A 23,483-nucleotide genomic window follows, 5' to 3' on the forward strand; every position below is an offset into this window, starting at 1 on the left:
TGATGAGTTTGGAGAAGGTTTGATGTGTTTTTCTAAATATCATCCAGCTTTTACCAGCTGTTTAGTCCAAGCAAACTCTTGGAAGACATGGAAATGGTTGTTATAGACTAAATTAGATTGAAACCCAATGAAATAAAAGAATAGGTGTACATAAGAAGACATAACATTTCAAACTGACAGTAAGATGGGTCATGACCCGACTGTTGCTTCTATCATTCAAACATGACAGAATATTTTCCAGTTGAGGACATCTGTGTTACTGCTGTAGATGACAATTGTAAAAGGATTTAAAAGATTCTTTGTTTCAGAGGGTGGTGAACTGCAGGAGGTGATAGAAGGTCATAAGATGAGTCTGAAGAGAAGATGTGAACATGTGACTGAAGGAACTCATGAAGCAGGAAGTGGAACCCTGCTGAACAAGATCTACACTGAGCTCTACATCACTGAGGGACAAAGTGAGGAGGTGGACACACAACATGAGGTGAGACAGCTTGAGAGAACCTCCAAGAAGAACATCCAGGACACTCCAATCAAGTGCCAGGACATCTTCAAAGTCTTATCTGAGCAACAGAGACACATCAGAGTGGTTCTGACCAACGGTGTCGCCGGCGTTGGAAAAACCTTCTCAGTGCAGAAGTTCAGTCTGGACTGGGCAGAAGGTTTGGAGAACCAAGACATCAGTCTGGTGCTTCCGCTCTCATGCAGGGAGCTGAACTTGATCAGAGATGAGCAGCACAGTCTTCTCTCACTGCTTCATGTTTTCCATCCAACATTACAGAAGATCAGAGCAGAAGATCTGACTGTCTGGAAACTTCTGTTCATCTTTGATGGCCTGGATGAAAGCAGATTTTCACTGGGTTTCAACAAGCATCAGGTCATCTCTGATGTCACACAAGTATCGTCAGTTGACGTGCTCCTGGTGAACCTCATCCAGGGGAACCTGCTTCCCTCAGCTCTCATCTGGATCACCTCCAGACCTGCAGCAGCCCATCAGATTCCTCCCTCGTGTGTTGACAGGATCACAGAAGTACGAGGCTTCACTGACTCCCAGAAGGAGGAGTACTTCAGGAGGAGGTTCAGTGATGAAGATCTGTCCAAGAGAATCATCTCACACATCAAGGCCTCCAGGAGCCTCCACATCATGTGTCTGATCCCAGTTTTCTGCTGGATCACTGCTATAGTTCTGGAGGACATGATGACCAGAGACCAGAGAGGAGAGCTGCCCCAAACCCTGACTGACCTCTACTCACACTTCCTGAGGGTTCAGATAAAGAGGAAGAAGCAGAAGTATGGAGGAAAGCAGAGACCAGAGAAACTGACTAAGGCTGATAAAAAACTCCTTCTGAAGTTGGGTCGGCTGGCGTTTGAACATCTGGAGAAAGGAAACATCATGTTCTACTCAGAAGACCTGGAGCGATGTGGACTGGACGTCTCCGAGGTGTCGGTGTACTCAGGAGTTTGTACAGAGATCTTCAAGAGAGAGAGTGTGATCTTCCAGAAATCAGTCTACTGCTTTGTTCATCTGAGCGTTCAGGAGTTTCTGGCTGCCGTCTTCATGTTCCACCGTTACACCAGGAAAGACACAGCGGTTATAAATAAGTTCCTAGAATATTCTGAACCAGTCACATCACTTGATGACTTCCTCAGGGGAGCACTAATGAAATCTCTCAAAAGTGAAAATGGCCACCTGGACTTGTTTGTTCGCTTCCTTCATGGTCTCTCTCTGAAGTCCAATCAGAGGATCCTGGGTGGACTGTTGGATCAGATGGAGAGCCACCCAGAAACCATCCAGAAGGTCCTCAACAACCTGAAGGAGGAGAACAGTGATGGAATCTCCCCAGACAGAAGCATCAACATCTTCCACTGTCTGATGGAGATGAAGGATCAGTCAGTCCATCAGGAGATCCAAGAGTTCCTGAAGTCAGAGAAGAAATCAGAGAGGATACTGTCAGAGATCCACTGTTCAGCTCTGGCCTACCTGCTGCAGATGTCAGAGGAGGTTCTGGATGAGCTGAACCTGCGGCAGTACAACACCTCAGATGAGGGACGACGTCGCCTGATTCCAGCTGTGAGGAACTGCAGGAAGGTCGAGTAAGTAAAGATTTTTAGGGCCGGACATCGGCGTTTAAATCAAGCGAGTGGATCATGTCAGGTAGCAATACCCCCTCCAGTGGTCATTCCTTCAATTCTTTATCTCCATTGCAGCGTCCATAAATTAAAAACAACAACAATTCATCCAGAAATGTTCAACACTGGCTGGATATAAGTTCAAAGGTCAATCCAGACAAACCAACATAAGGCAGGAATAATAGGAGCCACAAGTTAACTGACTATCATGAAATTACTGTCATGTCATTAATAACTTTTGTTTGTTTGTTTACATCGTATTCTAACGACAGAAAAACACATTTTAACTAATGACACGTGACTATTTTGCTTCATTTGTTCAACGTAAAAACAGCCGGCCTCGTTGGTTTAAATGGGTGTTTTAGGTCTTTGTGGCGGTTCCGTTTGGAGCCTTTATGTGACCCACAAAGTTGTTTGACCCTTTCCACACCCGTTAGGTGGCAACTTCATCACTAGCAACAAAAGGTGCAGTGAAAATGATTTGAAGGGAAACAGGCAGATAGAACAGAAGCTGAGGGCAATCGATGCAACCAGAGACTCTGATGTCATCGATCGGATCGCTGAATTAAGACTTGACGCACCATCGTACAAATTGGATGAAATGCAAAATATCCAAAGAGCCGATAGACAGATAAAAAGATGCACGTTTCTTTAAACCATTTGCTATAATCATTTAAAATATTGAGTAATTATGAGCTGTTCTAAAATAAGACAAATGTTGAGAATAATTCAGTTGCATTTCAGATCTGATGGTCGTTCAAACTGTTGCTCTACGGTGTTGAATTTAGCTTTGAAATGAGCTACATTTGTGTTGAGGTAGATTCTCAGATAAGTTGATGAGAAATCCCAAAGTTTGACTCACTATTTTTGTTTCATATACAACAGACTGGCTGGTGATGTTCTTTCAAAGAGTCATTGGGAAGTTGTGGCCTCAGCAATGACGTCAAACCCTTCTCATCTACGGGAGCTGATCTTAAGCTGGAACCAAAGCCTGACAGATGCCGACGTAAAGTTACTGTCTTCTGCAATGATGCATCCAAACTGCAGACTGGAGACGCTCAGGTCAGGAGGCCTCTGTTGGTCTTTTCTAAATTTCTTTACATTTTCTGCTTTTCTCTTCATTTTCAGATTTAGAAATGTGTTTTTATTTGCCCCATTTATTCCTTTTCCAGGCTGAGACACTGCAGTTTATCAGAGACCAGCTGTGATTATGTGGCCTCAGCTCTGAAGTCCAACCTCTCCCATCTGAGGGTTCTGGACCTGAGCGACAACCCGTTGCAGGATTCAGGAGTGAAGCGGCTCTGTTCTGGACTGGAGAGTCCAAACTGTAAACTGGAGAGGCTCAGGTCAGTCTTCATTTTTCTACCTATATACCAGCTGCTAAGATGGTGAAGTGAGGCTGTTCTCAACACTGCTGTGATGCACCACATTAAAAAAATTCCTTGGAATATCGTGAATTCAGGTCTGACCCAACTAAGAACTAACGTAGGTTTAGTACTGACGCAGATAACATGCAGACCTGCACCGTATAACCTCATCCTGCATTTTTCAGATTGATTAACTGCAGTTTATCAGAGATCAGCTGTGACTCTCTGGCCTCGGCGCTGAGGTCCAATCCCTCCTATCTGAGGGTTCTGGACCTGAGTGGGAACCAGCTGAAGGATCCAGGAGTGAAGCTGCTCTGTGGTTTTCTCCAGGATCCTCTCTGTGAGCTGGAGACTCTCAGGTCAGTCAGAGATGATCCAGTACTTTCCCAGGTGTAACTAGTTAGACAATAAATGTTTCCATGTTTGATTTTTATTTGTCTTCTCTCAAAATAATTGTTATTTTAGACTATTGGGCTGCAGTTTATCAGAGACCAGCTGTGATTCTGTGGCCTCAGCTCTGAAGTCCAACCTCTCCCATCTGAGGGTTCTGGACCTGAGCTTCAACACGTTGCAGGATTCAGGAGTGAAGCGGCTCTGTTCTGGACTGGAGAGTCCAAACTGTAAACTGGAGAGGCTCAGGTCAGTCTTCATTTTTCTACCTATATACCAGCTGCTAAGATGGTGAAGTGAGGCTGTTCTCAACACTGCTGTGATGCACCACATTAAAAACATTCCTTGTAATATCGTGAATTCAGGTCTGACCCAACTAAGAACTAACGTAGGTTTAGTACTGACGCAGATAACATGCAGACCTGCACCGTATAACCTCATCCTGCATTTTTCAGATTGTTTAACTGCAGCTTATCAGAGATCAGCTGTGGCTCTCTGGCCTCGGCGCTGAGGTCCAATCCCTCCCATCTCAGAGAACTGGACCTGAGTCAGAACCAGCTGCAGGATTCAGGAGTGAAGCTGCTGTCTGATCTCGTAAAGAATCCACACTATGGGCTGGAGACATTGAGACATGGCTGGTGGTAGCCAGTCAACTCCCGCTCATCTGCTGCATCACCATTTTTTCAAGGGAAAAAAAAGGGAAACGTGGGTTTGTCCCAGGCTTCAGCTTCCTTAAGGCTTAATGCCATTAATAATTCCTAAACTTCCAGGGGTTTTGAGCGCTAGCGGCTGGACGGATGCTTCTATTTTGTCTTGGCTGGAATAAAAGGGCGACTCTTCCCGAACCTTCTCTGTTCCTGCCTTTTATGATTACTCCTCCAGCACAGAGGAAGCCCTGGCAAGGACTGAAGACGCCTTATCGGACCGTCCTCTCGGCCTCCGTGAAGCTTTCCCTCCCGTTCCGAGGCAGCTCTCTCTGTGAGCCGGCATCTCTGGACCCTCGATGATAATCGTCGGAAACCTTCACACCTCTTCCGGCTCCGCCACCGGCAGCCGGAGCTTTTCCGGAGACAGTTTTTTCCCCTTTCTGACCTCGACGTGACCCCGATTTCCTGACGAGCTCAAGTTCTTGTGACTTTAATTGTAACTTAATAAGCTAGCAAAGCTCCAGCTCCAGGAAAACAGCTAATTAGCTTTCATGTATTTTATGCTGTTGGTTTTTTTTGTTTTTTTTCTTCTTTGATTTTTCTTCTTCAAGATGAGAAAGAGAACGACGTCAACATGAAAGGAATGATAAATGAACGGGTTTAATCCATAAGTTTACACTTAATAGCCTAAGACAGACACTCGCTCCAGCCGATCAGAACGCGCTTGCTCGCCGCTTTGATGCTCTTTGATGATTTCAGGGATGATTCCATCACAAAGTAGAAGCTGAAGAAAGTCGAAAAGAGTTAAATGCGCACGTAGATTCGGCACAGACGGCAGCTTTCACTCTGAATATGATTCCTTTTGTCATTTTGACGCACAGATTTTGGGCAAAGGTCAGATCTGAGCAGACAAAAACCTTTTAGCATTAGCGTAGCTCCGGCTCCAGACGCCAGCCGCTCCTTTGTTCAAAGGAAATGTCACAAAAGTTACGTCAAAAATATCTATTTTCATCCGTCTCTCGTCTTCTTTTAGCCTGACAGTTGCTGCTCAGGGCACCGTGATTACACCAAACTACAGCCAACCGGCTTCACGAGTTAGCATCGTCACTCCATAGCAACGAGGTTTGGAGGCTGGACTCCCAGCTGGGTCAAAGGTCACCGGCATGGCGAGCTATTAACGGTTCAGAGAAGCTGTTCGTGGTAAAAGTTCTGCAGATTCTTCACATTCGCGCGTGTTGTTGATGAACGTTAAAGGCGTTAGCCTGCGTCTCGTTCGTAGCATCTGTACGGATCACCTAAAATGTTGTCGAGATTTGACTCGCATCAATTTAACTGCAAAAAAGGGTTTCACTTAATTAGCCCTCGTCAGGTCTAGCGAGGGTGATCCTAGCTGACTATAGAGATGACCTTAGCTGTTAATGCTAGGCTAAATTCTCAACAGGCTAAAGGTTTTACCTTTGTTTCTCTAATCACTTATTACTAATAGGGAGGGTCTAACATGGTGGAGTCCAACCCCTTTCTTCTGATACGACCACAGTTGCTAGCTACAGATGCTACGTCCTATCTGTGCCGGTCACTCTGGTCGTGGTTCGTATTCAAAACGCAGTTGCCCCGGCGGGGCAGGAGGGTCGCAGTCGGGCCTAATTACCTCTTTACCGGGACGCGATCTCAGCACGTCTCGCATTAATCTGCCGCTTTGATCTCCAGGTGATGTCATCAGTCCCAGATTACGAAGCTGGCCTAATTAATCCGAATAAACGGCGCCTGTTTGAGTGTCGTCTAAGAGCGTTCGGCCTTTCCCTCTGTCGCTACGCGGAACGTTTCGGGTTCCGGATATATTCCCGAGGACACTTTGACCTCTGTGTCGCTATGGTAACCACCTGAGCCACAGAATATGGTGGCAAATTGATGTTGGAAGCGGCAGCTCTTCCTCCGCCGTGCGTCGGTGTGCGTGCTGCTCTGTATGTGTTATATTTAATGATGTGTTTCTTTGCTGCGGGAGCCTCCATATATGCAGATGTTCTTCGCTAGCTTAGCGACACGACCAATTTTGCCAAATCTGCCGGCGACGGGCGCTCGGCGTGTTTAACGAACGGCTCCTTTTGTTCAACAGGAACTTTTCGAAGGCGTAAAACACAAACAAGGCTGCTTCGCTTTCGTCAGTTTTCACGTTCCGATTCCTTTTTCTTTTTTTTTTCGGAAAACTGTGGAGAAAACGGACTCGTCCGGGTGGCTGGAGGAGAATCTGAGAGTGCTAATTAGACGCAGGCTGAGCCTCTTGTGTGCGATGCCTCCATTTTGAAAGGATCTGTAATATTCATGTTGTTAGCATTCGGGCTACAACTCCCCGACGTGCACGCGTGGCGTTCCTGTCGCAGTCGGGCTCTTTTTCCCGGCGCTGCGAAGCGGAGCAGGTAGCATGAAGGTGTCGGAGGCAGGACGTGCGCGCTGCTTTGATCTCCTTTGATCCTCCGCACATGTGCATTCCCCACCTGTAAACGCCAATTGATGAATCGACTTTATCTTCTTTCCAATGAGCCAAACTCGGGCCGTAAAGAGCACTTTGCAAGCTTTTATTGGAGGATAGTATCTGGAAGCGCTCGTGCATAAATCATGTCGCTGTAACCTGCGTCCTTCAGCACAAAGCTCTGCATTTTAATGCCCAGAGCCCAGCGGCACAAAGCTGCGGCTGGGCGCCAGTCGGCTCGCTGCAGGGCTCACCTGCCAGCGGCGTCACAGCAGCCATTCATTACACCCGGGCAGGCGGCGGGGACAAGAGCAGGCGACAGTCTGAAAGAGGCCCCCGCCCCCCCCACCCGCATGTTTAAGGTGAGACCGCCGTGGACGCCAAAGGCGGCGCGGGCCCGCTCAGCTATTGGCGGCTGCAGAATCGGATGGCAGAGTACGGCCACTAGACCCCCCCCCCCCCCACACACACACACACACACCGCTCGTTTAATCCTTTCACGAGCCACATCACCGTCAGGAGCTAGCGTAGCACAGGGCAGCACTGGACGCTAGCATCCTGCAGGCGAATTCTCTGCTAACAATTCCAACCAGGAAGCGTCTGATTTAAAAAAGCAGGCAAACTTTATGGTCTTGCAGCAGGGGGACAAGTCCCACGTGCACGCTGGCACAGCCTGAGAGTTGGACCCCCCCCCCCCCCCGTTCTGAGGAGCGAGCAGTTCACAGCTTGAACAGAAGTTGCAGAGCGTTTTATTCTTCCGTGTGTAACACAAGAGATCATTTTTTTGTTATTTGGACCATTATCATGTCCTGCTGACGAGTCCTGTCCTGCAGATTAAGGTCACGTTTCCACTGTCAGGTGACAGCTTCTGCTCCCTGAAGCAGGAGCTAGCGCAGCGCCCAAAAAGGCGTTCCTGCCTGTAAAACCCTCCATAAATCCAACCAGGAGGAGATAAGCCTCACACCCCGTCACCGACACCCAACAAGCGGGCTTCTTCTGAGCTAATTTAGTGGTTTCAGCAGACGTTCTGCGAGGAACACATTAAACATGCATCTTTGGTGGCTTCAGTGCCGCTGCGCTCAGCTGTGAAATGAACCACTGTTGAAGAAGAGATTGTGACCGTGACTTTGACCACACCTGTGGTTCCGCAACGGAGAAATCAGATGTATTAAAATGGTTTCTTTCTCCTTTCTCTGGTTGAGCCTCTCCAGCTCTCTCCTCACCTGGCCAGACGTGAAGGATAGTCCTGTCGGGGGGATGGGTGACATGCTGGGATCCATGTAGGGTGTCAGCAGGGGGGAGGGGGAAGAAGTTGGCAGAGGTGTTAGGGGCTCTGGGAGGTGTGAAGGGGACCCATTGTTATCCAGAGGAATATTGGGACAGCTGGGGGAGGGGGAGCTAGAGTCAAACCTGTTGAAAAACTGGTTCAACTCATTGGCTTGGTCTTCTTCTTCTGCTCCCTGATTGGCCGCATTCGTCTGTGACGTCATCCTGGTGTTTAAAAGCGTCTGAAAACCCATTTAGAGTTGGAAACCTGCCGGAGATGACGATGAGCTGCGAAGTGTAATGGCGAGTGGAAAAAAAGAAGAAGCCGCCCGACGCGTTGACGACAGAAGCTGCTCCAGGTTGTCGTTGCCTGTTGCTCAAAATGCTCTAAAAGGGCGAAATGGTGGCAAAAATGAGCTGCGAAACATTCCCCGGAGGGTCCACGAGGAGGCGGAGAGGGAGAGGAAAGCAACATGGATTGGAAACTGAGCAATTTGCCAGAAAAGAAGGAAACTTCAGGCGTGGCGGAGCAGCTCTGGGTTCCCCAGCGCTCCAAAGACCGGCCCGTTAATTGGTGGCAGACAATTAACTGGTCTCTGTGTGTGTGTGTGTGTGTGTGTGTGTGTGTATGTGTGTCAGGCCGGTGATGAACCGGTCCAGACTCCGGGGGCGACCCGGCTAACGTCAAAGATCAGCTGCGGCCCCCTGCGAGCGGGAAGAGGCGAGGAGGTCGGAGGTAATGGGTGGATGGAATCATGGTTTCCCAATTAAAGCTGCCGGCTGAGGGATGTTGAGTCGGCATTAAAGGTCATTTGATGCTGAAATAGAAGCGAGTGAGGGGAGGAAATAACGACCAACAAGGTCCAAATCGATGATCCCGGCGCCGGATTTAACCTGGCGGCGTCCCGCTGAAGCGCCCGTGATGCTAATGTAAGCGCTAACGGAGGCGAAGGTCCTGATGTGGTCGCCGCATCTCATGACTCCACGTGCATCGCGTCTTAGCGGCGTCTCACCTCTGCACGTGCACGTTGTGGTTTTGGGGCGCGACGCCTCCGTTTAAAACCAGCAGCAGAATCGTGCTGATATGAGCAGCAACACAGGGAGGCTGCCAAGGACATTCAGACCATTATTCTATATAATCCTTCCAGCAGGAGCTCCAGACTTGTCAACGTATCCCGTTTAATGGAACGAGCATTAGATCCCCGCACACTTCCGCGTGCACACTCCCTTTGTTCTTGATTAAAATATCCTGCACTATTTCTGCAGACTCCTGGAGGAAACGCTGATGAAAGAACACGAATCCGCCCGTCGCCTCAATAAAGTGAATGAGTTCCGTCCGTCTGCTTGTGTGTGTTTGCGTGTCTGAAACGAGCCGTCTGATCTGGCCCAAAACGTCGGCCCAAAACAGGGAAGTGTGAGGCGGTGCCACAGCTCGCAGGGAGGTTCCTTCCTTCTTTTCTGCGTGTTGAACCCAGCGCCCTCGTGTTTTGGAGCCCAGCTTCTGATTGGCTCCTCGTGGCCCGAGGCAACGCGAGGCCTCTGCTCCCCCGCGTTTCCTGTTCCCACTCTGATCCGACTTATCGGCCGTGGAGCCGGGTGGAGTTTAGCATATTTTCCTTGCGCGGCGTCCCTGCGCTAGCGAGCCGAGCTCGGCGTGATCGATGCGTCTAATTTCACATGTTCATAAAGGCCGGTCTGGTGACCTTCCAGGGCCCCTCCCAGACGCACCGCGTGACTGACGAGCGGCGCCAGGCTGGATCCGTGCACGTGTGAGCGTAGTCCACCTACGCCGGCTTGATTTGCGCGTCGGCTGTAACGTGATAAATTGGCGTAAATGTGCCATCTAGTGTAAAAGGTGTGATGTCACGCCGCCGCGCGGCCCCTCCCTCCTGTTAGCGAGCATCTGCTTCGCTTCCAGATGTTCCGTTAGCTTCCGGAATCGCGCAGTCGCTTCGGTCCCGAACGCCTTCAGGCGTCGATAATCACGCGCCGGCACGTCTGGCGTGGCGAAGCGCCGGCCGTCGGCTCTGGTTTACAGCCGCGGTGGTCGAGGTGGCGCTGAGGCGGAATGCTAAATGAGATTTAAAAACGTTACAGTAGCGAACCTGCCAACTTAACAGGCCTTAACGGGGCAATAAAGGAAGGGAAACACGCGGCGCTTGAAGGGAGGTTTTATCACGGACACCCAGCGAATTCCTCGGAGACCGTAAAGCCTTTGGCGCCGCTCCTCCCGGAGGCTTGGATGTGACGGGGAGAGTGATTAATTTAGCCAGTGCTTAAGGTGGGAACGGTGTGGCGACCGGCGCCGTGATGAATGCATGGTGACAGTTGTCTACAGCGCTGTGCGCTACGCCAGCCCGCGCTGCATTCCCTCTGACAACTGCAGTCAGACGCTAATGCATCGATATTACTTTCCTGTCTGGTGCGATCAGCGGCGCACCGGGTATTCGCTGATATTTGTTAGCAAATGAGGTGGAGGGGAGGCGATCTCTGCCGCTGCGCTGCTAGCTGCCACAGATTATGAGCGTTGTGTAGCATCGCACTCACCAAAAGTAGCATCGGCGGCGGTCAGATATGGTGTAGTGACACTTGCCCTCCTCTAGGGGGAGATAGGTGCCCCTCGGGCCTGTTTCTACAGGTCAGGCCCACAGGGGTGGACCTGTAAACCGGTCCTGGTTCTGGTGTTCAGCACCACGGACAGAGAGCATCAGCAGAAAGGAGATTCTGTCGTGTCGAAGCAGCAGCAGCCTTCAGCGTTAGCATAAAGGAACGCTGAATCGTGAGTGTTTTCCTTCGGAAGGTGACGGATTTTCTATCTCTGACGATCTCGCCGCTGTTGTGGAGGGTTAAAACGGGTCAGCCCAACCTGGCTGCTGTGAAAGAGCTGAGCTGAGATGTTTGGATGTGAGAGCTTCACTTTAGCGTCGACCTTTATCCTTCACATCACCACGTAGAAAACGCGCTCTGCAGCGCTCCTTTAGCTTCACAGTTACGCAGAAAGACAACGTGTGCTTCAAAGAGCAGCGCGACGGTAAAATGACCCGTCATTTTGTTGTGAATGGAAACGTAAAGAAGTCCTGGTCTGCTGAAATTGTCCTGTAAAGTCACAAATTCAGCTGTTTTGGACGAAACCAAAGGTTCAGATTTGCAGCAACGCTCTTCTTTTCCTTCAGTTTTGGATGAAATTCCAACATTCTACCGCAGCAACGGCAAATGCCGACCAATCATGTGGCTAATGTAGCCATTTCTGGGCGGTATTAGCAGCAGTGAGCAGCGTTATTAGCTTGTGTCGGGGTTGCCGCGGTGACAGATGTTTGTGTTGGATCAGCTCTGCTGATTTCTACCATGTTTACTCTTTACCTTTATTGGCAGGAAAAGAAAGTGCAAAGCAGCTCCGGAGTGGTTCCCGCAGAATAAAGGTGCATTTAAAGCGCTGCCATATTAAGAAAAGGACCCTGGAGCGTGAGCAGCTCTGCTTGTCTGCCTGTGCGGGACACATACAGCTGAAGACGGCATCTGTAATAAAAGTTGCATTAACCTCTCAGAGCGCGAGGGGGGATACAAGCGCGGCTCAGTGTCTGAGTGCAGGTTTCTGCCATGTCATTAATGTTCAATGAGCCAGAGACATTAAATCCTTGAGCTCTGCACTCTATCAATACTGTATATATTTATATATCAGATTTAATCTGCCATCCCCCACTGAGCTGCCTCGGTGTCCACCAGTCCGGGGTCCAGGATCTTCTCGTCACTACTCGTATCTCCACGTAAACGCTGCCGGGTCCCACAGCTGTCTGTCCAACCGGCCCCACGTTTGCATTCAGTCGGTGTGGAAAGTACTTGAAATTCATTTAAAGGTATAAAAAAATCAAATCAAATCTCCTCTGAAAATGACTCTGGTGAAGGTGGGAGAGCTGCAGGCGTCCCTGGAGGGAATTATTGAATCCGATGGCAGGAATGATCCCATTTTGGTGGCGATTCAGACGTTTCTACGTGTTTGTACTTAGTTACACGTTGGCACGTCGGGTATATGAGGCAGTTCATGCTTTCTTTCGTCTCTATCTCATGTTTTTGTTGTGTTGTAGTTGTTGTCTGTGTCTTTTATTGGCTTGAACTTCCTGTCTGTGGTCTGCGGCTGCCCCCCCCTAATGTGGTGCACCTGTGTGCAGCTAGCTGCACCCTCCTGGTCAAGTTTGAGTCCCCTCGGATGTTTCATTGGAGCTTTTCCCCTCAGTCGGTCTGATTGTGTTGACGGTCTGCCCACGTCTGCTCCTCCTGCCGGACGGCGAGCTTGCTGAGTGCCATCAACATAACACGTCTGCTCGCTGAACTCCCGACTCAGTGAATCCAAATCTCCCGGACACCTGCGGAGTGAAGAGGGGTGAAACTCATATTTGCCAGAATTGCATCTTCTGTCTTCAAAAGATCACATTAATCCAGAAGGAAACGGCGTGTTTTTCTGCTCTCGTGGCTAAAGCAACAGCAAGTCGGCACTTCCGAAGCTCCTCATCCAGTGACAGAACAGAAACACACCCAGTTCCACCTAATCTGTCCATATTTGAGTCGAGGGGGAGGAGTCGGAACCTTCAGGCTGAGCAGAAATTCGGAACCTTGCCTCCTTGTCTGCCTGCTGCCCGCAGTGACCGCTCCATCGCCCCGGTGGCGTCGGGAATTACCGGACGTTCCGTCGGGGGCTTTTGTGTTTGACGCAGGGAAAGGACGAGACTTGGACTAATTAGTTTTCTGTTTTCATCTCTTCCTTTCTCTGCGCCCCACACCTCAGCGGCGGTGACCAGGATGTTTGTGCCTGCTAGACACGGCGGTGCTATCAGTGCAATCCCGGGGAGCACTTTGAGGATTAGGCGCTGAAGCATGAAGAAGCTTTTGAAGTGGCTTTGAAGTTTGCGGTGCAAGTTTAATATTTCCCCCCCGTCGCTGCGTTCTGCTGCCTTTGAACATTTAGCCCGACAACGCCAGCGGGAGGGAGTTGCGTGATGATACAAAGCAGATTTGTATCATCGGAGGGGGGCCTCCAAACATCAGCGTCCCTCCGACAGCTCTACACACACGTGGATTTGTCGGAATGACCAACAAAACAGGAACGATATTTGTGTGTTTTCATAAAGGCTGCGGCGCCTGTGAGGAGCTCAGACTCCGCCAGGACGTCACAACAATTTCAAAGACGTGAAGCGCACAGCAGCTGCCCTCGCTGACCGACAAGGCTTAGCGCTAAGTTAGCCTGGGTCCTTCTGGGATGTTTGTTCCATCATGAGGAAAACCCAACAACAAACTTCTGATCCGCGCGCTCTTGGCAGGCCGAAGGATGATGAATAATAACGGAGGGGACGCTGGAACGGCCTCCTCGCCCAAGCCCGGCGGCCACGTGGAGCGGCGCCGTGTCCAGATGTTTCTTGGCTGGCGCGCTTGCCTTCCCTGGCTGCTCACCTCCGTAGGAAATTAATGAAATTCCGACTTGATTGATTGTGTGGCTCGGGCTGTGCGAACGCCGGCCGGGCCAGCTGCGTCTCTCAGCAGAACGAGGGCAGAGCTGCGCCGCCCCGACCCTGGCGGCCCACCAGCGGCAATATGTTCACAACCCGGAGGAGGGTGATAGGAAAGCAAGGGATGGTCGACCCCCCCCCCCCCCCCCCCACGCGACACCTCCAGAGGAGAGGAGACGCCAAGAACGCTTCCCCGCCAGCCTGAAAACCATAAAAACATTCAGCTGTATTCAAATGTGCATGACCGGAGTGCATATAATTGGAAAAATTACCCTCTTTGATGGCATAATATTCCTTCATTCTCTGCGCAGCGAGTCCATAAATGCAACCTGTGGAAATTTAAAGTCATTTAAATTCCACTGAGGCGTTGCCAAGTCTTTGAAGCCAAAAAAATTGCTTGTCACCCTTTTACAATTCACATTATTGAGCACATGGCGCCTCCCAGGAGCACCTAGAAATAAGAAACATCCCTGTGCAAACTCTTGATTGTGGGGAGCTGAAAAAGCATCGATTCAAATGTCCCTGACTGATGGAACACGCAGGGCCGCTGAAACGTAGCTTCTCCTGCAGAGCATCCGCTAACAAAATGCTCATTTTTCCACATTTAAACTCCTGCCAGCTGCAGCTGTAACCGTGAGTGCTAATGACAACAACATCCTGATTGTGGTACAGCCACAGGGTCCAGCCCTCCAAAACAGCATCATGTCCAGGAGGAGTGCCCAATGAGCTCTACTACTTACCACACCGGTAATATTTGATGGTAGATTGTCTGCAGTAATTTTGTTTTTCAAATAAATATAATAATATCTTCTGTGTAACATAGGTTGACTCCAGAGACTGTGGATTTCAAATCGAACAGACTCAACTGGATGCTTTTCCTGAGGCTCCCCTGACAAGAGCTCCATGTGGGGATGCAAACATGCAGGAGTACCTGGACTTGGCCATGCAGAGCAATCATTTACAGAAGGCAGAGGACTGGCAGTCTACAACTGTGCTGTATCTGAAACTAAAAGAAATTACTCAGCTATGATTGAAAAGACATTATAAAGGTGTAACTTGTACACAAAGTGTCTTAATTTGTCACCTGCAGCATCATTATTTAAAAGTGTGAAATATGAATAAACATAATGCGTAGTAATGAGCATGGATTTCCTTTTTTTTTAAATAGATAAAATCGTGAACTACTGTTTCATGAACAGAACACAGTTTCAGAATGATGACCCCCCCCCCCCCCCCCCAAATAAAACAAAAAACAAAACAGCCTCTTACTTTGCAACAAAACACATCTTTAACATCACTTAACGGCCTCTTACTTTAACATCAAAACACTTGGAACTGCACCTTTAGGTGCACCAATGACAACGGCATAACAGCAGAACAATAAACATTTTTTGAGTCCAATATGGCTCATAAACAGCCAAATCCTGGACTATTCTGAATTCCAAAGTCCATTTGTGCCTTAAACACACTGTAGGAATCCAGGAGTGGTAATTTCAACAAGTTAGAACAAGTATTTGACATTGGAGAGCCATCCAGGAACTCAATTTTTGGCAACGGTTCCAACCAAGAAGGAGGAAGTGATGTCAGCCCTGTGGCAAACATCAAAACTGTCTGGTTCCCAGTTTTTGGGAACTCTTTTGCAGGGTTTCTCCTGCGGGGGGCGTGGTGGAGCCATGCCTCAGCCGCAGGTGGTGCCGGGGACTGGTGCACCTGCAGATGATCGGTAATCAAGCCACCTATTTATGGACTGTTCTCACGGGTGGCCAGCGTTGGCGTGTCTTGTCTGTTTCGGAATACCCCGGCTATACCCTCCTGGACTATCGTGAGACTTTTTCTTCGTGGATAACTTTTGAACCCGGTTATCGGATTATTGTTTGTCTTTATCCTTCGTGGACTGCTTTTGACCCCGCTCGGGATTTTTGTCGTAAGTTTACATTCCCTGTTTTGATGAAGAACTGAGTCGTGGTCTCCACGCCTTTTTGAGTTGCTCAACGTTCTATAAACTTTAATAAAGCTTCTTGGAAAACGATACGCCACTGTGTTCTGCCTGCTTTCGGGTCCTGATACAACCGCTCGTAACAAAAACGTCTTTCACAGACACAGAAGCCTCGCCCTCTGCAAAGAAAAAATGTTCAGGTAGATATACAGTACATGGTAGTTATAACAAAAAACAAAACAAACCTTCACAGCCAAGGAGATAGTCTGCCCAGTACGCCAAGATTACACTTTCTTTTTGTCTCCTGTTGCTCCCTGCAGAGCTGACGTCAGGTGTAAAGAGTCTCAATGTCAAAGCCAGTGAGTCGCTTTTCAGAGTGGCACAGAACTGGGGTCAGCAAAGAAGGGTGTTGCTGTAGTGCTGTCAGAAACTGAAGGGCTGAAAGGCCATCTTTGAATCTACAACGTGAACACAAACACTTTCACTGCTGTGTAGTGCCAACTAACACATAGATATACATGCCATGAGACATTTCAAGCAAATTTCATTTTTGGGGGGTGGGTGGAACGACAAAAAAACAAATGCAAATTTAACTTACCTGTCAATTACAGATGAGTTGCGGTCAATAACATACCATCGGACGTAGTCTGCCACAATGTCCTTCTTTTCTTCAGTTAGAAAGTTAGCAGCCGCTAACCAATGGTACAGCTGATTCACGTTGTACGTACTTCAGATAGCGACGGCTATGCTACACTAACTTTGCTTAGCATTAACAGGCTGTTGAGACGTCCCCGGTACGGCTGGTTCTTCAGTCTGGGCTGCGGCATTTAAAAATGCCAAAGACCGACCACAGAAACCACAAATCGGCGTCAACCTGCTCAAATGTTTGCCACAAAACGGGCAAAAGGCCACTTGCATGTCGTCCATCCTGCGTCACGATGAAGTCCGTACCCGCTTTCGATTCAAATGATGGTAATTCCCTTTCCGGCTGAAAAAGTAAGTTGGTAATACCTTTTCCGTAAGAAAAGTAACTTGTAAATTTGTTTTCTGCCGGCTGCTTTTTCTTACGGAAAGGGTATTACCAACTGTACCGACGGAACGCATCCATTGGCCCAACCGTACCAAGGGTCGGTAATTCCCTTTCCAGTAGAAAATGTTACTTGTAAATTTGTTTCAGCCGCTTGTAAAAGTGTTTCGTCATTTGTAAATTTGTTTCATCCGCTTGTAAAAGTGTTTTGCACCTCTCGGCCACTGTAAAATTGGCCTGAATGGAATGCTGACTCCAGCACGAGCAGCAAAAACATGGGAGAACCTTAAAAAAACCTACAAGGTTTGTAATAATTGTTTTAAATTTGGTCTAAATGTGACGGACTAATAGTTATAGCAAATGTAGCATTACTGTTTGAATTATTTGCTTATTCCCTGTTTGTAGGAGCTTCGGAGACCACCAACAGGATCTGGCACTGAATCTGGGGAGGTCACTGCTGACAAGTGGAAATAGTTCCCTCTCATGGATCAGGCAATAGGTGGCAGGCCCTCCATTCGGCCCCCATGCCTCATTGCCTCAGCCTGGGGGAAGAGCCATTCATTTTCTGAGTCAGGCTCCCCAGATTCAGTCCCAGATAGACCTGATGGAGAGTCAGGGACAGAGGAGGAGGAACCAGGGCCAGCACCACGCCAGCGCCAGCGGTGCGATAGGGTCCTGGAGCTGCTGGAGAGGGCCGAGGAAAGGGTGACACGAGAGGAAGCCAGGGAGGAGAGACTTTTAAATCTCTTAGAGAAACTGGTAGACAAAATGTAAAAAAGAATGTATTAAATTGCTTTCTTGGCATCATATGGTTGATAACAAATGCTTTATTCAAAGTTTAAATTTAATTGGTACAATTTTTTGATTTTGAAACCAAAACTATTTACAAAAACACACACTTGCATATATATAAACAAGTTGCATTTATCCTATTATGATTTTGAAATACATATTTACAAAAATGGAACCCAAAAAATATTCAAATTTAATGGAACCTGCCAGAAAAAAGACTTTATGATGGCAGCCAGGTTGAACAGACGTCAAGCTCCAAAATTCTGGATTATAAAGACCAGTCCTAAATGCAATCATGTTCATAGAGAGCTGGTGGGAGGTGGGTTGGTGCTGACAGGGCAGCAGTCAGTCTGCTCCGAATTTGCTCTCCACATTGCAGGTCTGGCTGCATTTGACCAATGTCATCTGACCCAAGTGCCTCTTCTGAGGGTTCCATGCTGTCACCATTCCACAAGCACACATTGTGCAGAATGGTGCAGCATGCAATGACCTTGGTGGCAAATGCAGGCTTCACCTCTAGAGCTTTAAGGAATATTGCCCACTGTAGTGTCTGAAGCCTGCGTATCTATTCTGTGCATGCCTTTACTTCTGTAAGGCCGCAATGCAGCCAGCCTGGTGCCACATTAGGAGATGCTCCACATGTGTCCTGTGATTTCTGCCTCGAGAAATTGAAAAGATGGCGGAGGGAAGATAAATAAAGGGAAGATAGGCCTGTTGTTGCTTGCGGTAGTTGAGGAATAACATTTGTCGTGCAAGAAAAACAGTGATGATGCTGTCATTGGTCCCTTGCAGGTTCCTACATTGTGGTGGCCCAGAAGACTTTGCCAGGTGTCTTGGAAATGGAGGCGTCCTACGTTTGGAAATGAATAAAGCACTGACTGATTAAAGAGAGGTGGCCCCACCCAGGTGACACTGAAGAGCAAGAACACTTAATTTCCCAATGAGTGCTACAAAATAAAAATGCAAAAGCTGTGGCCATGACCTGTCGACAGCCTTATTTTATTAGTTTTTTAACGGCCTCAAGGTCCTGCATGTCTCGGGTGTGGACTGGAAAGTCGTCCCCGTGCGTGAAAGAATACAAATGAGACATGTGCATTGTATTCAAAGAAGCCTTTATTGTCAAGTACAAAGAAGCATTTATTGTCAAGTGCAGTCAATAAAACACTCCAATTTTCTTTGCTTACACCTGGAAATGAGGTCCCAGAAGAATGTCCACAGCCCTTTGAAAGTCTGCAAAAGTGTCAAAAGTCTGGCCTTCAAGTCCTGGAGATGATGACTTTTTGCTGTTTGGACAGTATGTCTGAAACCACAGGCTGAAACCACATCCTGTCATCCTTCAGGACCTTCCTCCACTTCATCTTTCCATGTTTGTCCTGAAAGGATGCAGCCCTCTGGAAGAGTTCATTGGTTTCATCCTCTTTCAGCCATGCAACGTCAGCCTGTGGGAGCCCATTGGGAGCAGACTCCCATATTTTTGTGCCATCCCTCGTATGTCACCTAATAAGAAAACACACGATTATATCCGGTAGCCGATATATTGTCACTGAATACTCAAACTTGAGCTTGTTTTTAATGGATTACCTTCGGTTCTGCTTCTGATGTTGCTGTGGGCCACCAGGGCTGAGGTGCTGCATCCATCACGGCGGTCGTCCTCTCGGGAGCCGCTACCGGAACCTTGAATATAACCAGCGTTTTAGTGTACGTTTGCGTATTGGCACACTTTAGTGTGGCGTCCCCAGGACATGGAGCAAAGAGTCACCTCGATGTGTGGATCAGACGGCGATCTTGCCGTCGACGATGGAGCGGTGCGTCTGACGGACTTGTGTGCAGACGCTGGCCGGCTCTGTTTTCCAGGTCTTTTGGCCTTTTCTGCTGCAGCTTTAGTGAAATGTGGGAGAAAAAGGCCAACGTAAACATAACTCATCTAAAATGTAGCTTCAGTCCTCACTGCGTTCTGAAAAGCTTGTGCATAATATTAATTATATAGTCCGTATTTTCCGGACTATAAGCCGCACCTGTATATAAGCCGCATCCGCTCAATTTAAAAAAAATAAAAAAATAAAAAAAAGATATATAATGATCCATTCAACCGTCCACTTGGTTTCAATGACTATGTCTTCCTTCAGGAGCAACCTGATCTCTTTGGCATTGTATGTTAGAGAGCTGCAAGGCAACATGTGAAATGCAGTTCAGAATTTAAAAAGCTTGTTTTCCTACTGGGAGAGTTTAGCTGCGCCGTGCATTTTATTTTTGCACCTTTTTCTCCTCTCATATGTGTTTAGATTCTATAAAATCTCGACTCAGCTCAGTTTAAAACATCATGTCAGAGTTTGTCTGCGTTTCAAACAACAATGAAAAATCCTGCCCGTGCATACGTGAATTTGAGCGTGCAGTCCTGCCAGTCAAAGGGGAAATATTTGACGCTGATGGAGCAGGACGATCTGAAGATGGCGGGTGGTGACCAGTAGCAGAGACCTGCTGAATCCACCAGAACGTTGCAGTAGTAGGCCACGTTGAATTGGGCATCGTTGCTGAGGAGGTGGTTGTACACACACGGAAATGTATTAAACATAACGAATTCAAGTATAAATAACAGGACAAGTGATACTTGTTCATTGTTATGACTATTTGATCATGTTAAAGGGGTTGAAACCATATTTTGAAAGATAAAGGCGGTGTTTGATTAGAAACTCTTTCTGAACTCTGGTGCTCTGAAACATCTCTGCTTCCATTTTCAGCTGTTTTTATTCTCAATAACATCAAATCATCCATCTATCCAAATCGTTGTCCTGTTGGACCACCAAAGGACAAACACTTTCCATTTAGCACGGACAAAAAAACCCAAATCCTGTTTAGCAATAAAGCTCGGCTCCATTCTCAGGTTTGGAGGTGCAGCATGAAGTCAGGCCCACTGCTGCTTTCTGCAGCTTTAGGAGAACAAGAATAGATTTTATCAGCAGACTGTGAGAATAAACAAGTGGAGTTTGATCCTGATTGTAGCAGGAACCTCTGCGCAGGTAAAGCTAACACAACCAGCTGGATCAAATTAGACACACAACAGACAGTAGATGGGGCCAAAGAGTAAAGATGCTTTTTGTAAAAAAAATAAATAAATAAATAAATAATAATAAAAGATACAGCTGAGGCTGAAAGTGTCTGAAATAGACTAATAGTTTAATTATTTATCCCTCTTCACATTAAACAAGACTTTAAAATTCCTCTTCTGTGATTAAGAAGCTCACCCATTTTCCACATGTCAAGCTTTGCCTCCGTTCAGAGGTTCTGGCTTCAACCATAAACTATTCTAAAAACGGAATAATTAAAATAAGAAAAAGAATAATCTTAGAATAAGCAAGGGATTGCAAAGTACACAGTCACAGATTCTCAATTTAATTTTTATGCTTATTTTTGTGAATATATTTGATGTGGCAGGGCGTGGCCTGCCCTCCGAACAGGTGCCCTATGGAGGTAGTGCCTTAATTGGTGGGTGGGGAGAAAAGGTTTATATAAGGCACTGCCTCCAGCTGGCTTTAGTTGTTTTCCCCCTTCGACGGGACGGCGGGTTGCGGCTGATCTGGGCGGTTCGACCAACAGAAACTGTTTACAACGCTTTGCCGTAAGGGCACGCGCGCTAGTCTGGACTGGGCAGGTGGCTGGCGTCAGTGGGTCGCGTGGCCCCAGCGGGAACCCTTCACGGAGTGGGGGCGCCACCAAACACAGTCGGCACGGACCACCTCGCGTACTGGACCCACTGCTGCTTTGGCTCAGTCCCGCTTTCGGGACTCTCTCCTGTTCGCTCTCGCGCTCTCTCTCTCTCGCCCCCCCTCGCTCGGGGGACGGCGCTGAGACGCAGTGGTGCCGCCGAGGCGACCACGGAGCTATTGCCTTCATTTTAGATTCTTAACAGTGCGTAAATCGTATCAATTGGCATTTACTCTTTTAGGTTTTGTTCTGTTCGTTTTTTGTTTGTTTCTTGTTGGTCACAATTTATTTGCCTGTCTGTGTGAGGTGTGTGCGCGTGTGTGCTCGTCGCGTCAATTGTTACCGCTGGAACTTTAATTGTTCTTTTCTTTGTGGACAGGTGCTGCGGGCCACGGCGGGGACCCAACCCCTGGTGGAGGGCGTTTTCATCACACCCCTCGTGTGTAGTTTTGGTTGCAGTAGCACGGGTGTTTTTAGTTTGTTTATCTCCCCTAATTGAGTTTCACCTGCCGGTGGGGCCCCAGCCCTGTCCACCCCTTTTGTTTGACTTTTAGACCGCCGAGTTATTATTTTGTTGTGTATTGGATTTAATAAAATCGTAGTGCTTAACCCTCAATCTTGTCTCTGCCTCGGGAATAGAACCTTATCTGCGTGTGCCCGATTCCCGGTTAATTCCTGGGGTGAAATTCCCCAGGTGGCGTTGTCGTCGACCGATACACCTCTCCCCACCCCGCCACATTTAGATTTGATATTTTTTAAAATTTGAAACTTTACTGTGTTTCCTTATGTGTTTATCTGCTTTGTGTTATGTGACTGAGGATCAAAACATTTTTACATGTACATTTTGGCATAAGTTAAATTACATTTGTGTAATTCTAATATTTTAATATACTGTCGAAATATTTGCATGAGGAAGTTTATGTAATGGAAATTATGTAATTTTGGGTATAAATAAAGTTGAGTCCTTATATTTTCTGTTAAGTTTAAATCCTGTGAAGTTGGACACGTCGGTGATTGAGAAGTGGAAGGAAAACGACCCTTAAATAGCTTTTTAGGACTTAAATGGCAGATATCACAGAAAAAGAGCTCATCAATAACTGTAAATGAGCCAGACTTGCTGGTCAAACCAGGCTTTTGGAGGAAATCTGGCCTCCTTTTAAGGTTTTTAAATGCATTTCTTTAAACTCTTAGAACACAGAGGAACTCTTTTATTGGGGCAGAAAAGGTACATTTTTACCTGGTAAAATTCAGTCAAAAGAGCACTAAAAGCATGAATAAAGTGAATCATGTAGATTCTAATGACATAAGCTGGAGCTCCATACACCACTGTACTTTTCTGTGTCAACAAGGCAGCAAAAGTTTGGTGCAGCCTGAGAGGCTTTGAGCTGCAGCTCATTTCACAATGTTCCAATTTCAATTAGCATCTGTGCAGCATCCAGGCTGAAGGTTGCACTGAACTGCTGAGCAATGCATGATATGTCCACGTTCATGAAAGGGTTAGAAATGAAGGACACACATGGCTCAAGCTGATCCAGGTCCCAAAACCTGTTCTCAAACTCTTGCCCAAGTCTTTTTATGAGCTGAGAGCACTTTTCTGCGCTTTAGTCCAAAGCCTCACATGCAGAAGCGTTGTCTCTCAGCACCATCTGCACAGAGGGGAAGTGCAGCACCTTTTGTCTGTAAATGCAGAGAGAAAATGTTCATCTTGGCTTTAGATGCATTTACAGCACTGATCCTCTCAGCAACAGTCTCACCTTTGCCTTGCAGCTCCCAGTTCAAACTGTTCCGTTTCCCAGTAGTGTCCGTTAAAAATGCAAGGTCCAGTGTCCAGCCAGTGTCCTCCAACCAGTGTCCTCCAGCAGCGCGGCGTCTTCCCCTCTGGACTGCATGAACTCTTTTATTTCACTCAAAAGGGACAAAAAAGGAAGCAAAATCCGTCCCCTGCTGAGCCATCGGATTTCTGTGTGTAGGAGCAGGTCACCATATTCTGTTGGCAGCTCCACTGGGGAACAATTTGAAAATATCCTGTTGAAATTATTCTAAATTATTCTGGTTAAAAATAAAATTGGCACGCTGATTCCAAAATTACAGTCATCCCCCCCAGCCCGTCAAGTTTTGAAAGCTTCTCCTCCAGATCAACAAATTTCCCCTAATGAGCTGGAGTCCGACTGGCCAGCTGATGACAACTGGATCAGCTCCGTTGGTGCCGTCACCATTAAGAGGTGTGTGCAGCCCCCAAAAGGTCACTACTGTCAATATCCTAT

At 47.6% G+C, this 23,483-nt stretch overlaps 2 long non-coding RNA genes across 2 annotated transcripts; both read left to right on the forward strand.

The window, feature by feature from the left end:
- The first annotated feature begins 8,333 nt into the window (after positions 1-8,333).
- LOC115252698 (uncharacterized) lies at positions 8,334-14,903 on the forward strand. Its single transcript, XR_003891019.1, has 2 exons — positions 8,334-14,509; positions 14,586-14,903. It is a non-coding gene; the product is annotated as an uncharacterized lncRNA (long non-coding RNA).
- A 1,852-nt stretch (positions 14,904-16,755) lies between these two features.
- On the forward strand, positions 16,756-18,480 carry LOC115252707 (uncharacterized). The gene is made up of 2 exons (XR_003891028.1): positions 16,756-17,495; positions 18,310-18,480. It is a non-coding gene; the product is annotated as an uncharacterized lncRNA (long non-coding RNA).
- The last annotated feature ends 5,003 nt before the right edge of the window (positions 18,481-23,483 follow it).

This window comes from Takifugu rubripes, chromosome 15 (assembly GCF_901000725.2).
Source record: "Takifugu rubripes chromosome 15, fTakRub1.2, whole genome shotgun sequence".
In the NCBI taxonomy this organism is placed as follows: domain Eukaryota; kingdom Metazoa; phylum Chordata; class Actinopteri; order Tetraodontiformes; family Tetraodontidae; genus Takifugu; species Takifugu rubripes.